General features: G+C 41.6%; 1 protein-coding gene across 1 annotated transcript in view; it reads left to right on the forward strand.

Annotated features, from left to right (window-relative positions):
• Positions 1 to 4,006: 4,006 nt before the first annotated feature.
• Positions 4,007 to 15,062, forward strand: part of plch2a (phospholipase C, eta 2a) — a 226,374-nt gene continuing 215,318 nt past the window's right edge. The window contains exon 1 of the mRNA XM_031311119.2: positions 4,007 to 4,108. The gene's annotated coding sequence lies outside the window, so the exon portion shown is untranslated. The remainder of the gene's footprint in view (positions 4,109 to 15,062) is intronic.

The following is a 15,062-nucleotide window of genomic DNA, read 5'->3' on the forward strand; positions in this document are numbered from 1 at the left end:
ACATTATTTGTAAAAATGAAACATGACCGCTGTAATGAAATGGCGAGAGAAAGCGTGGCAGTCGATCACGGACCGACTGAATGCGGAAGTAGCTAAACGTATACATTAACTGACCATTGCTCTGAATTGAAACCATCATAATCATACCATTCAAGGATTCTATACTAATCATTTGCACAAATTAACCGTTGTACTGTTTGCCTTAAAAGTGAGCAGAAGATAATGTTACTCTACTTATTTACCATGAAGATCAATTTTCTACAACGCTAGAATATGATGCATGCATGTGCGTTTTTGCAAATGACTGACTCATTGAATGGTTTCAGTTAAGAGCAGTAGTTGGTAAATGTATATTTTTAGACTATCATTCAGTCAGTCCGCTGTTATCTGCCACGCTTTTTCTCACGTTTCTTTTTTTACAGAGGCCGAGTTTCCTTCTTTTCACATTTTATGCTTTGCTCCCTCGTATATATGGACATAGAAAAGAAAGACACTGAAGAAATTGGACTCTGAAATCTAGAAACTATAAAGATAATTAAGTGATAAATTTCATGCACATTGTAAACATGAATGGAACCGAGTGATATTCATCAGTTATTCACCCCCAGCAAAATATAAGGTCAAGAACCATTGGGGTGTCCTCTCCCTGTTGTTACATGAATGTAGTCTACAATATATAGTTATTGGTTCAGTGAATTAAGACTGTAATTTGGGAGGATTGTACAATTAGGATATGTTCTTAAAATTAAGTACAATCCTGCCAAATTATAGTCGTTAAAGAATAAAAAAAAAAATGTATCAACAAAAATAATTTAAGGTGCATTGGTCCACTATAGAAGCACACATGTACAGCACTTTATATATTACCCTTAGTAACTGACTTCATTTAAAACACATTTTGCAACTGTATCAGCCTTTTCTAATTATCTCAACAACTGCCGTAATATATTCATCAAACTTCTAACAACAATATGAACAGCAGTCTTCATGTAGCAATATAACAGTAACAATGTCACATCACAAAAAATAATGGTCACAACTTTAAATAATAACAGTACTTAAATGAACAGCAACATGAACATGTTGTATTTTAATGCAGGCTGATAATAAGGGGTGATTGAATGCAAAACCGATTTTACCTTGTCATAGTTGAATGACAGTTTAGTGGGTAACTAGGACATACATAGAATCTCAAAATCCCATTGACACCTCTTTCCTCTGCAAATCTCACAATTTGAAACTGCCTCTGAAAACGGGCGAATCTCAACGAGCCGCCGAGTTGACGTCAACTCGGCGGCTCGTTGAGATTTGGCTCCTCCTCATTTGGCACTAGTCTCTATCTTTGTAACGCCCCAAAATTTACATAGGCCACTAAGTGATCTGAGGTCAGTTAGTCTTCTAAATCTAGGTCGCGCAAATCTCAGACACTTTTTACATTGTTTGCCTGCTCTTGCATTACTAAAGTCACTTCTGAGACATTTTTATGCAAGAAATCAACTATGTAGAGGTCAAATATGGGCCGTTTTACGAAAATTGATGGCTAATTGCAAATTTTGTGTGACTGTGTGTCGCAGTTCAACAGGAGCTCAGCAGGCTATGTGACAGAGGCCGGTGCTGCCTACTTCATAGACCCCGGCTCGCTGTGAGCTAGCTGGATCTCCGTCACGAAGGGAAGCCCGCGGTGCTCTATACCCGCGCAAAGTCACCGTTTCTGGGTTACTGGACTACAAAATGCAGAGGCCCTGATGGAGCTCCAGGGCCTGCAGCTAGCCGCGATCTTTACCCGTAGGATTGAAGGGACAGTAGCAGCTAAAGAAATCCCTAATGTTCACAAAAATTCATTAAATTGAAATCGGACACCATTGTTAGCTTTATAAGACCTTGGGGTAGATGTTATATAAGTGGCGTGACGAAATTCAAACTGTAAATATACGAAAGTTATGCCGAAAGTGCAGCAACGATCTTTTCCCATAGGATTAAATGGGACACATAACCTAGCTTGCAGCTCCGGAGCTCCGCGGAACCCTGAGCCCCGGTCGTCCAGTAACCGAGAAACGGTGACTTTCACTGGGGGTTGCCGCTTTCTCGTCAGACTGTGTGGAGCTCCTAAAGTCCGACACGTCTTACCAAATTTGCAGTTAGCCATCAATTTTCGTAAAACGGCCCATGTTTGAGCTTTATATAGTTGATTTCTCGCTTAAAAAAGTCTCAGAAGTGAATTTAATAACGAAATAGCAGACAAACAATGTATAACTTTGCAGTGTCTGAAATATGAGACCTGCTGTCTTGTCTCCAATGTGTTTCTATGGGGTTCGCTTGAACCAATCAGCTCGCAGCTCATCTAAATATTCATGAGCATACCATATTTGGAAGAAAAGCTCTTGCTCCAAATAGAGCCATATTCACAGGGTAGTTAAGGGCCTAATAAAATAGCATTCGGGCAATTTTCAGCCCAACCAATGTTACATACCCTATTAGGAGACCTTAAGGAACAGTGTAAAATACCCTATATAATGACTCAATCACCCCTAGGTAAACCCACTGCTGAGTGAACAGAAAAGGCTCCAGGATTAATAAATCCTGGCTGTTAACCTGGTCCGGACCAGCCTAGCTGTACAGAATAAATCTCCCCCTGTAACTTAGGTGCCCCTGCTTTTGTGAAACCGAGTCAAGGCTAAATTGAGCCAGGATAACTGGGAAATCCTGGCTTAATCCCTTATCTTGGTTTTGTGAAATAGCCCTCTCCTTTGTTCAACTAGCTAACTAAGACAAAGCCAGGCTCAAAGTAGTCTCTCATATCCAGATCTATCTCCACAGCGCTGTGGAGTAAAGGTCTGGCTACACCACACGTGCTCTGGGATAGGAGAAAAAAAACGCTCTGGGTTGTTTTGCATTTCTTTAAACCAATCACAATCGTCTTGGGCGGTGCTAAGCTCTGGACGCAGTGATGGTGGCTCTGCAATATGGTCTCAGGAAAGAACTTGTTTTGGTGGAACATTTGCAGAATGGGTTAACCCTAACCCTAACCCTAACCCAGAAAGCACTAACGGTCACAACCATGTCTAGGATTTTCAGAAATATAGGGGGATCAGTGAGCGGCCCCTCCCCAAATGGCATAGCCCTGGTCGGCCTATGACGTAAAGCCATCGAACACCTCTTTTTTTTTTCTTCATTACGTTTGGAAGTCTATCGGTAACGTTAACAGACAGTGTGTGTGTGTGTGTGAGTCTAATGATGGAAAGCAAAAAAAGAAAAGGGAAAGGTGATACTGAGATGGTCAGACTCAAAAGGAAAAAAAGGGAAGAGACACAGTCGGACTCAAAGCATTACTGAGGTCACAAGTTCCCCCAACACCAACACCGCTATTCCGACCAGCAACCAAAAGAAAGATCTAAAAAAAAAAATGTATACAGTATTTTATTCATTAAGTTATCTGTTAAATCATACTATGCGCACATTTAATTTACCAACATGAAGGTCTAAAAATGCTGTTTAATCATGCTTTTTAAACGATTCAATGTTGCACTTCTTATGGATTATAAATGTGCAGGTGATACCACCTAATCATTATCCCAACATGTGAAGCAATTTTTAATTTAACTGCACCTTTTTTAAATTTGCATTCACTGCAGTGTTGCAATTGCTGCAACAAACACAATGTTTTAACACAGCAGCTGAAATAATGACCCACTGCACAAGTTGCTACAAGGCACTACCTGTGTAGGTTAAGTGCATCCATTCATTCAAAGCTTAGGCAGGTTGCAGAACCAGTTTCTTTGTCTCCTCAGTGCTGCTCCCTGAGCCAGCTACGTATACTATAACCACTACGGAGAACATCCCATTATAAACCCACTCATATCCTTTTACAGAGACTTTTTCTCAGCACTTTTTCTCAGTCTGTCCCACTATACTGCACACCAGGAAGTTGAACTTTGCTCTCAGTGAGGGGAGGAGCTGGGGGTTTTCCTTTCCCTCCCTCCCTCCCTCCCTTTTAATAAGGTGAGACCAACTTGCAACTTGTTGCAGATGGAAGATTGGATGGGGTGGGAAGCACTTTGCCGCTTGGACTAAACCACTAACAGGCACGCACAGGGAGAAGCTTCGACAGGTAAGACAAGTCCGTCTGTCTGACTGGCTGCATGCGCCGTGTGGCGTTCAACAAACTACAGTATGCGTTGGCTAAGCTGCTATCAAGGCATCAGCCGAGACAGGAATATGATAACGCTTTAGTGATCACATCCGCTGTACTTTGGACCTTTTGTTATGCTTTAAAGTTCTAAGTCTTCAGAACAACTTCCTGAAGTAGATTCTTTTTTTTTTTTTATTACCCACACAGCAATTTCGAAAAACAAGAAGGGGAAAACATTTCATACATACCGATCATACAGTTATTAAGAAAACAATGATGTGATGACGAAACTGTTAAAAAATAAAGACAATGCTGATTGAAACATTGTAGCGGAATGCTATGCTAATAGAAAATAAATGCATAGTAATATTTGATAAACGGTCATAAGAGCACTAAAGGGCAAGGCAAGAGATAAAAAAGGAGAAAGCATATTGACATTAGAATAAACTTTTCTGGCCATTCTATTAATTTCTGCCAGACATTGTAGTGACTTTATATATTTGATGGAATAACACATAAACATACTGTAAACATAGAAAAGGAGGAGTGGATGCTTTTCCATATACAAGTATGAATATGATATTTACCCAAAATAACCTAACCTAAGTAGATTCTGACTAGACAAGAGAAAGGTAACCCTCTTCCTGACACCATCAGTTCAGGTAAAGGTTTTCAGTAGCACTGTTGTATTAATGGTCTCTACATCTGATCAGTTAGGCGCGTTTTATTCACCAGATTTGAGTAGAACAGATCTGATTCTTAGTGTTTTCACATATAGTCCTTTTAAAACGAACCAAACTCAGTCCTCTTTAGGTGGACCAACAGAAAAGGGACTCAGATCTTTTTGCGTTCACATTGTCAGTTAACTTAAAGTGCTCATATTATGCTCATTTTCAGGTTCATAATTGTATTTAGAGGTTGTACCAGAATATGTTAACATGGTTTAATTTTCAAAAAAACACCATATATTTGTGGTACTGCACATTGCTGCAGCTCCTCTTTTCACCCTGTGTGTTGAGCTCTCTGTTTTAGCTACAGAGTGAGACATCACACTTCTGTTCCATCTTTGTTGGGAGTCGCACATGTGCAGTACCTAGGTAAGGACTACTAGCCAGTCAGAAGCAGAGTATGAGGGCGTGCCCTGACAGTACCTAGGTAAGGACTACTAGCCAGTCAGAAGCAGAGTATGAGGGCGTGCCATGCTAGCAGCTAGGCGAGCATTATAACGTGTGTTCCAAAGTGACCACGTTTGTCTCTGAAGTAAAGGCTGGACTACAATAGAGCTGTTTGGAGCAGTTTGTGAACAGTGTTTTCTGTTGGAGATGGTAAGTCCCTTTGGGCTGGACTTTGGGCTTTTTCACTTTGTAAACCTATAACATGCACAAAAAAAGACAAACACAATAAAGAAAAAGGAAAAAGCATAATATGAGCACTTTAAAGGTGCAATATGTAATCCTGACAGCTAGCGTTTAAAATAGTTGCTGCAGTCCAAATTCAAAATACTGGAGAGAGTCGTTTCCCCCGCCCCCTCCTCCCCGGACTCGAAGTTCACGTAGGTTGCCAGGTTGAGAACACAGCATCCACAACAATGTTGACAGAAGCTAGTCTCACATAGCCAGACATTACTCCACAGTGCAGTGGAGTAGCTAACGTTAGATGCTGGCTATGTTGACAGTCATAAAAGCCCGTGCTCACGCGGAGCTCTGTGCCCCGTATGCTGAGTCCTTGGCAGCGGCCCAGGTTTGAATTTGACCTGCGGCCCTTTGCTGCATGTCGTCCCGCCTCTCTCTCTCCCTTTTCCTGTCTTCAAGCTAGCCAATTCATTAAAGTCCATTAAAGCCCAACAAATAATCTTATAAAAAAAGAACAGAAAGATGACTCCGTTCTCTTTCTGGTCCACTTTAGCGTCTGATGGGGCCTCAGGGCTAAAGTTCATCGGCAAAAGGCGAAACAAAACTGAAGCATGTTGTGTTTACAATGCACAGGTGAAGCAAATCGTACTCAGACCATCTACTGAGGGGGTCTGATTCATTTCAGAGGGGTCTGGGTCCCGTTGGAGTGATCACATATGCACAAGAAATGCTAATACTAATAGGTCTCAGTTCTTTTGGAGGGCTGAAACAGACCAAAGTGTGAAAACGCCCTGAGGCCAACAGAAGTGAGTCGAGATGAAGATAACAGATAAACACTTTCAATTGGACTGTTTTTGTGCAAGTAATGCAAAGTATGGATGTAGTGTTTCCCTGGGATGTATATTACTTCATGTTGTGAAACAACATTCAGTAGGAATCGCAATAAGATAATCATCATTTAACCTGTGTTGGTGAAGCTAAATTGAGTACACAGAACAAAATAACAATAGAGTATACAGGAATCAGGTATCAGGTTGTTTGTAAAGGGACATCCTCAAAGGACCCCACACACACACACACACACACACACACACACACACACACACACACACACACACACACACACACACACACACACACACACACATAAAACTGGAAAGAAGCAGATAAACGGAGGTGACACCTGCTGAGGAGACACAGAGCAAGTTATTTCCATAATTACCTCAGGAAACATCTGCACCAGCTGTGTTATCGAACATGTCACACACACACACACACACACACACACACACACCTTCCTCTTGCAAACACAAAGAGCATGCAATATCCTCCTGTACATATAGCTACAAAAAAGTAAAGCACTGTCATTTGTATGTATTCCAGTTATTTATTGCTATATGCACATTTACTGCTGCTAGATAAGACCACTCTTGTCTGCGTAGGGATCGTAAAAAAAACCCTGGGGCTTTCAAGCAGGGGAGCGGAGTTCGTGTTGCGGGGAGAACAGAAGCCTTTCACTCGGGAAATTCGTGTCGTGCCCCGGGAGTGTTTTAATCCTAACCACAATCTTTTTCTTCTCATCTTAACTAGTCATTTTGGTGCCTAAACTTAACTGTTATCGTCGCCTGAGGGTCAACGTTTGTTAGCTAAACTCAACTGACCCTGAAACGACTATAACCTCACAGTGTTCTGTAGCCGCCTCACAGTCCCCTTTTGTCGGCTAAACTTAACTGCAACAGCCTCTGAAACGGCCGACATCTCCCAGATGACCGGTACCCGACTCCCAGCGACCTTTTCTGGGCTAGATTTAACTGTAAAGGCCGCTAAACGTAACTGTCATGTAGTCTATATCAACGACATTTCATTTCCAGGGTTGTTCAGGTTCCGCTGGATGTCCCTCATATCCGATATCCATAGCTGATGTCCGTCACCTTCCTCTTTCTTTGTTGGCATTTTAAACTTCGGACAATTTCTGAGGACTATGGTTAACTGCTCCTCAGATCTCTGCAGGGTAAAACCAAACAGCTAGTTAGACTATCTGTCCAATCTGAGTTTTCTGACTAAAACAACTAAAACAACTTTTGAACGTACACGTTCCACCAAAACAAGTTCCTTCCCGAGGCTATTTTGCAGAGGCACCGTGGCTCCGTCTGGCGCTTAGCACCGCAAAAGACAATTGTGATTGGTTTAAAGAAATGCTAATAAACCAGAGCGTGTTCTTCTCCCAACCAGGAATGCTGTGTGGACTAGCCAGACCCTCCTTTGCAGCGCTGTGGAGGAAGGTCTGAGACTACTTTCTGTGTGTACAACTCAGTGCAACACCATGAATGACTGGAGGAGACTGAGGAGAGATGGTCTAAAAGTGTGCACAGTTATCAACATTTATGATATAGCCTCCATTTTCCTACCCCTCCACTCTTTGTGATGGCAGGCTTTTCATCCCGCCTTCAAGGTGTGGCCGTTTGGAACAGATATAAACACTAGATGTGGTTGAATTACACCTCATAGTTAATATTATGCATACTGAGACCTTAAATATTCCTACTACATGTAGTAGAGTGTGGATACAGGCACATAAAATGAATTATCTGGTCTGAAGAATGCTATTCAAGTGCATTTTTTTACAACTTGACATATTTATCTTCCATCTACTGTAACTCCTGAGTTCCTCACCTTGCAGTGCCTGGGGTGGGGAAGTCATACATCACACAGTGCAGACGCATGTACTCACAGTAAATCTTATTTAACCCTTTGCTTAATGTAAGTAGTCTGTCTGAGTCTCTGAGTGACTGAGAGCATGAGAGAAGCCCTACCACACACTGAATATGTATTTTGCATATGACTTTTTACACGCACGCTAGGCACATAGCCAATGGTAATATGAAATGCCAGGACATAGTGATTCATGGGAAATACAAGATGAGTACTACAAGCACTGTAGCCAGATAAAGATTATGGTTTCCAAGCCAAACACACCAAATTTCCTGGCAGAAAACAGACCAATCTGGATACACTGAATTGTTTTCTGTTTTCGTTCAAACAGACGTTCACTGTGTGTGTTGTTCGCTTCATTCATCACCGGCCAAATTGGCTAGTAAGTTTACAATGTTACCCGCCAAAGTACATTTTTACCCACATTTAGGGGGTTGGCGGGTGTCAATTTAAAGCCTTGGTTCTTTACAACTTTTTTGTAAACAGAAAATGCAGTTATAAAACGCTTGGTTCCCAGTGTTGCTGTTTGCAGCGCTGTTGGGTGACGTGACCGTTTGAAGCGTTCTCGAGAACAACTCATCCGATGGTAAATGGACTGCATTTATAGAGCGCTTTTCTACCTTACCAGACAAAGCGCTTTACATTTTGCCTCTAATTAGGTGTGAAACCACCTCCAGACCACGTCAAAGGAGAGGACTAACGGTTAAAAGACAAAAGTTTGTTGTCATTCTACATTTTCTTATAATTACCCAATTCCTTGTACGGACCAAATGTGACAATGACTGCTTTTACTTGCATGTAATATTCCGGTTATTGCCCTTATTCAGAAAAAGATGATATTCTGACTAAGCTGTTTACATGGTTAATGAAAGTGAATATTCCTCTAATAGTCCTGTTTACATGTAGCCGTGCAAAATACAATTTTTTTCAAAGTTTTCCAGCAGCGGCGGACTTGTTGGACCGTGCAAACACAGCATCCCTCTTTCATTCCTTCAACCTGCGATGTGTGCGCATATACAAAAACCTGTAGATATCCAAGTCTTTGCAGCCTTGCAAACTGTTGGCTGGTTGGTTTGTGTACAGAAACCATAGCAACGCACAGAGCTGACCATAAGCCGTAAACAGGCAAGAGGCCGTAAACTGCGGTAAAAACCCACGATTGAGACGCATGTTCTGAATGCACTACATACATGTCCAAAGAATGCCACTAAAAACCTGAATAATACTGTAATATCCCACATGTCTTAATCGGAAAATGCTATATTCGGAAAAAGGCCTTATTCTGAATATCCAACCAGAATATGCTTGTTTATGTAAACAAGACCTGTATCAAATTCAGAATATTGTCATATTTGGAATAATAGTGTGCATGTAAACGTACTCAGTGTTGGTCTCTTTCAATACTTTCCATCTTCCCTACCCTGTCTTTGTCACTCAGCCCCAAGCCCAGCGTTAAATCTTTACAAACAGCTCACAAGTTTATAGTTTGAATATATAGTTTCCTGTTATAGTTTTTAATCACATGTTAGGCTACTTAAACAGAAGGAATCAGGAATTTGTTGGGGACTATTTTAATCCACATTTGGTGCTAGTGAGTATTTGTGGCAAGGACGGTTTGTGTGTGTGACTGAGTCAAAAGAAACAACTGTATAAGTGTAGTGTATTGATGGTAATGAAGGAACATGTTACCCAGTGCAACAGTGAGGCTTATTGATGTGTTGTTCACAACAATGGCACAGATAAAGAAGATATGTCAGGCTACACACACAATACTTGTTATTGGATACATTCATTGTCTTTTTTTGTGTTCACGTGGTTTGTTGACGATAAGATAAATGTATCAATGGGGTAAAAAAAGGAAGCTTTTACACACTGTCCACTTGAAATACATTTCAGAGGATTTATTGGAAACGATGTTTCAGTACTAATGCTTTCTCTGACTGCGTATGAGACCTTATTCCTCTCAGTTATTAAATTATTCAAAGTGTCGACTTCATCAAAATGTGTGATGTTTCAAATGCATCTTTCTCCGTAGATTAGATCACAGTTTATTGCCCTCTTTCATTCCAATGAATATCAAATAGTGGGTGATTTACATTTCAAATCTAGTCAATTTTATTTCAGTAGCCCAATATCACAAATGTATCTGAGAGGCTTCACAATCTGTACAGCATACGATTTCCCTTCGTCCTGAGACCCTCGATAAGGAACTCCCTAAAAAACGTTCCCAGGACAGCTGATGGTCCAGCACGGAGAAGCCTGAGTGAAGAAAGGACAAGGAGGCAGGGGTGTAAATATACTGGGGCCCGGGGAGACTGTCCAACCTATATTTACCTTTATAGTGGCAGCGCCCTCTCGTGGCCATAGTAGTTATGACGGGAGCAAAGCAGGAAGTAAGGTGAGGATATATAAGAGTGCCACCTTTCCCTGTAAGGAGGAAGGTTCAGATGTTGGATGGGTCAAACAAACACAGGACTTTTACCCAGGAGACCGAGGTCCAAGTCCCGTTTGAAATTAAAAGTAAAGTTTTTTTCAACTTTACCGAACAAACAGAGCTACATCACGTTCCGCTTGACTGGTGACTTGCTTGACTTATAGCAGAGACTCGACTTTACTTGCTTGATTCTCACCACAGTAGTCTCGTATTGCCAGACCTTCCTTCACAGCGCTGCGGAGGAAGGTCTGGCTAGTCCACAAAACATTCCTGGATAGGAGATCCGGCTAAGCGTCATATGAAGCAACGGCGCCTCTGCAAAATAGCCTTGGGAAGGAACTTGTTTTGATGCCACATGTGTACGTTCAAAAGTGGTTTTGGTCGTGCAACAGAAAACTCAGATTGGACAGATAGTCTAGCTAGCTGTCTGGATTTACCCTGCAGAGATCTGAGGAGCTGTTAACCATGATCCTCATGAATCCACCGGAGGTTAGAACGCCACCACAAAGGAAGAGGAAGGTAACGGACATTCGTAAATGCCGTGACAATCCCGTAAATCAGGGGTCTCAAACTCAATTTACCTGGGGGCCGCTCGAGGTAGCGTGTGGGTCAGGCTGGGCCGCTTCAAGTATTCAACAAAAGTATTCTTTGTTTGCTTTCTTAAATAAATCTTGTTGCTTCAATAGACATTTTTTAAGATTGGCGACCCGGTTCTTTCTCTCATCTCCCTGGTATGTTGTATACTCCTCAGCATGTCTAGTTGAGTTATGATGTCTGATGTCATATTCCTTGTACACCGCAACTTTCTCTGTGCATATGAGACACGTAGGGGTGCCCCTGTGCTCGATAGAAAAAATATTCCGTCTCCCACTTTCACTGAAATTGCCTGTGCTCGTCGCCAACCTTTCTCTTCACGGCACGTTTTGAGAGAGACATGACTGGAACTGGGTGATGGCATATATTTTCCATCACTCTGGAACATGTTTCAACCAAGTGACTAATGTTGATACTTCCCCAGGTACTTCACGGTTGGCTAGCTTGACAACCGTTGACAACAAACGCCGCAGTCACGAGACTAGCTATGGTAGCCCGTAAGTGCTAAACAAATAAAATAAAAGCGTGGCAAGCGCGGCACACGCAACGACTCAGCAAAAAGGTGCGTTTCAGAACAACGCGCGGACAGCACTGACACTAAACTTTGATGTCAAGTAGGGGGGCCACAAAATATCAGGCCGCGGGCCTCAATTGGCCCCCGGGCCGTGAGTTTGAGACCCCCGCCGTAAATGAAACGTATTCTACTACACCACAGTGACTTGAGACTTGCTTGTGACATGCAGACTTGTGACTTTCGCATATGTGCAAGTCATGGAGACTCTCTGGTGGTTCCCAAAGTCTTGAATTTTTCCTTAACCAATTGTCTATTATTACTGCACTGATTGTTCTTAGTGTCCATAAAGCGATGTTCAGAGTTTTTACGAAGTTTGACTACCATCAACTAAAATACTCTTAGTCATTTAAATAACTACACGACTTGTTATTCTGCAGGCTCATTGGCAAACTCACAAGTGGCAGCATGTGCAGTGACACCACCCCGCAGTCATTACATTACAAAATCAGTCACATCTTAAACACTGAGTATTGGGAGTAGCAATTTATGTGTCTGAAAGGTGTAATTACCACTGCAGCACATGTAGATAAAAGTGACAGCAGGTTCAAACACGACAGAATTACATTTACATTCTGAGATATAGAGACCACACCATTTTTTTCTTTCTTTGAATATGAGGGGAAACTCCAACATCCCCAAGACAACATCCCAGTGTCTTTGTTAGTTTCAAATCCAGTTCCTGACCTTTTCAGAGTTGTCGTTTATTTTATTTCCTCTACCAAGTAATGTCCTACTTTTCATTTGTGCATCTGGATGTGAGTGACTCTGACCTTTTCAGATACGGTGCCCACATGCCGACTGTTTCGTATCGTCTGGTTGACCACATGGAATGGAAAACCACATCTGACTTGGAAATGAGCCGTGAGATAACTTGCCTTTTGACAATCAAATGTCTGTTGGTGGAGTAAAGCCTCGGGTCTCTGGAGAGGGATTTTATTTCTTCTTCTTTTTTACCGCAATATCTTTGCTGAGCAATATGTTAATCTTAGGACGTTATGTCGTTCGTGCTGTCATGTGTGTCCTTTTTTTGTGTCTCTTGTGTCTCAGGATGTTATGCTGATCTCACTTTCATGTTGATTTTATCCTTTTGTATTGTATTTGTGTTTTATTCTATGTTAATCTGAAAATGTTTTTTTTTTTTTTTTTGTTGGTTATGTTGTGAAGCAACAGATTGTAGCACTATGTCCAAGACAAATTCCCCCTTGGGGACAATAAAGTGTATTCTATTCTATTCTATTCTATTCTTGTTAATTGATTTTAATTTAGTTTTGCTCTTACTCTTTTAATAAGTCGCCCGGACGTGTTGTTACATTTTTCGAGAGGTGCACGTCAGGCTACGGCGTAGGGTCCGATGTAGGTTCTTGTCTCCACGTAGCCGTAGATTTTACACAGAAGTATAAATCAAGCTTACTTGAGTACCCGGTGTACTGCTAACAAAGCAGTATCAGTTCTGCCAGGCAATTCAGTGATATGGAGCAAATGATGAAGGTTTGTGTCTATGAAGAGATTGAAGTTTCCAATGTTATTCTTTGGCGGTCACACTTTGATTCTCTCTTGTCTCAGTAAAAAAGTATAAAACCATATCAGTTGTTGTTTGGCTTCACGACAGAGAACAGCACGCTTGGCACGCACTCTGAGAAACATATTCATATTGTCTTTATCCTGTTTCATCATAGATCAACTTTACACGAAATACAGTGTGTGTGTGTGTGTGTGTGTGTGTGTGTGTGTGTGTGTGACTTCTTGACTTTCCTGCGATGAACACCACATACAGTCTGTGAAATGCTGCTGGCCAACTGTATCACTTCACCCAACCTTGGTAGTTATGATCGTGAGGGCTGTTTGATGGGAAAAGGCGGTTCTCTCTCTGTCCCTTTTGTGCAGGCTTGTTTTTCAGCAGGGTGTTGGTTTTCAACCTCTTTCAGCTCAGTCACAGTGGGATACTGTATAACAGAATCGAAACCCAGCACTTTAGCTGCGATAAAGACCCGAGAGATTCAACAATTCAACCTCCAGGGAAAGTGTTTTGCTGCTGTTGCTGTGTGTGGGTTATTTATTCAACAGAATGAAATGTTGACTGCAGTAAAAGGTTCTCTTGGGTGTAAAATATAACCCTGAAGAAATGTTTCAGCAAGAAATATGGATTAGGACTAAACATCATAGAAACTTAAAATGAAAAAGATCCATCCTTGGATGAAACAAACAACATACTGATCATTGTTTACCTATAATTATACAGGCTGCCAGGCCAATGGGAACCCCCGCCAGGCCAGAAAAATCTCTTTTAATGGCAAAAATATTTTTATATTTTATTGGCTAAAGTGTTAAGAAGCTGGTTCTTCATAAGCCTTTATGATCAACTCTACATTCGCGGCACGACCTCTTCATCTCAGCAGGGATGACTTGTTTAAAGAGTTTCCCCACAATAGTATTAATCTTCCAAGCACATAATAAACACTAAAGATGAAACTAAAAAACACATTGATATGCTAACGGTGCAGAGCTACAAGGACAGCCTCGAGTTTTTTCTTTTTCTCTTTGACCTTCTCCTCTCCAGCTTTTTGCTTTTTCGGTCCTTTATCTGTTTCATTTGTATTTTGGATTCAAAGTCTGCACTTTCTTTCTTTCTTCATTTTAATTATTTCTGCACGACCTCTGACAATATGTGGACGGATCTACTTGGGGTTGGGGAGAGGTGACGACTGTCGGTACCACTGCACCTGCCCTGCTTTTAAGGTAGCCTGACAATTTTGGGACCGTGTAACCCCTAATCAGATCAGGCTGTTGCACGTCAAGTGGGTCGCTGCCGACAGGTCAATTTTGATTTCCCACAATTTCTTTCTCACTTTCGATGGTTGTGTGGCCTTGAAGCTTGTCTGGCCTTTGTCAGAATTGCCATCATTTCTTCCTTTCAGTAGCATGTACTTGTCATGCACTTTATCTTGGATGCCTCGGATTGCACACTTTCATAAAACCTCTTTAAATTATGTGCACTGAATGGATGCCATTGTGTGTGCATGTGTTCTGTGGAGGGAGCAGTCAGGTGGGGAGGGTGAAAGAAAGAGTCATTATGTTAATTTGCCTTTGACTATTGGCCTGTAACATCTAAATCCCTTAAGCGTGTGAGTGTGCGCACACGCACGTGTGTGTGTGTGTGTGTGTACATGTCTCCCTCTCATCTCTATCTTAGTTTACGTAGTAAAGCAGCCACTTCTACAGAGGACAGAGTGTCTAACAAGCTAGTCACAACAGTCTTTACACAAACAG

The sequence above is a fragment of the Sander lucioperca genome, chromosome 12 (assembly GCF_008315115.2).
Source record: "Sander lucioperca isolate FBNREF2018 chromosome 12, SLUC_FBN_1.2, whole genome shotgun sequence".
Taxonomy (NCBI): domain Eukaryota; kingdom Metazoa; phylum Chordata; class Actinopteri; order Perciformes; family Percidae; genus Sander; species Sander lucioperca.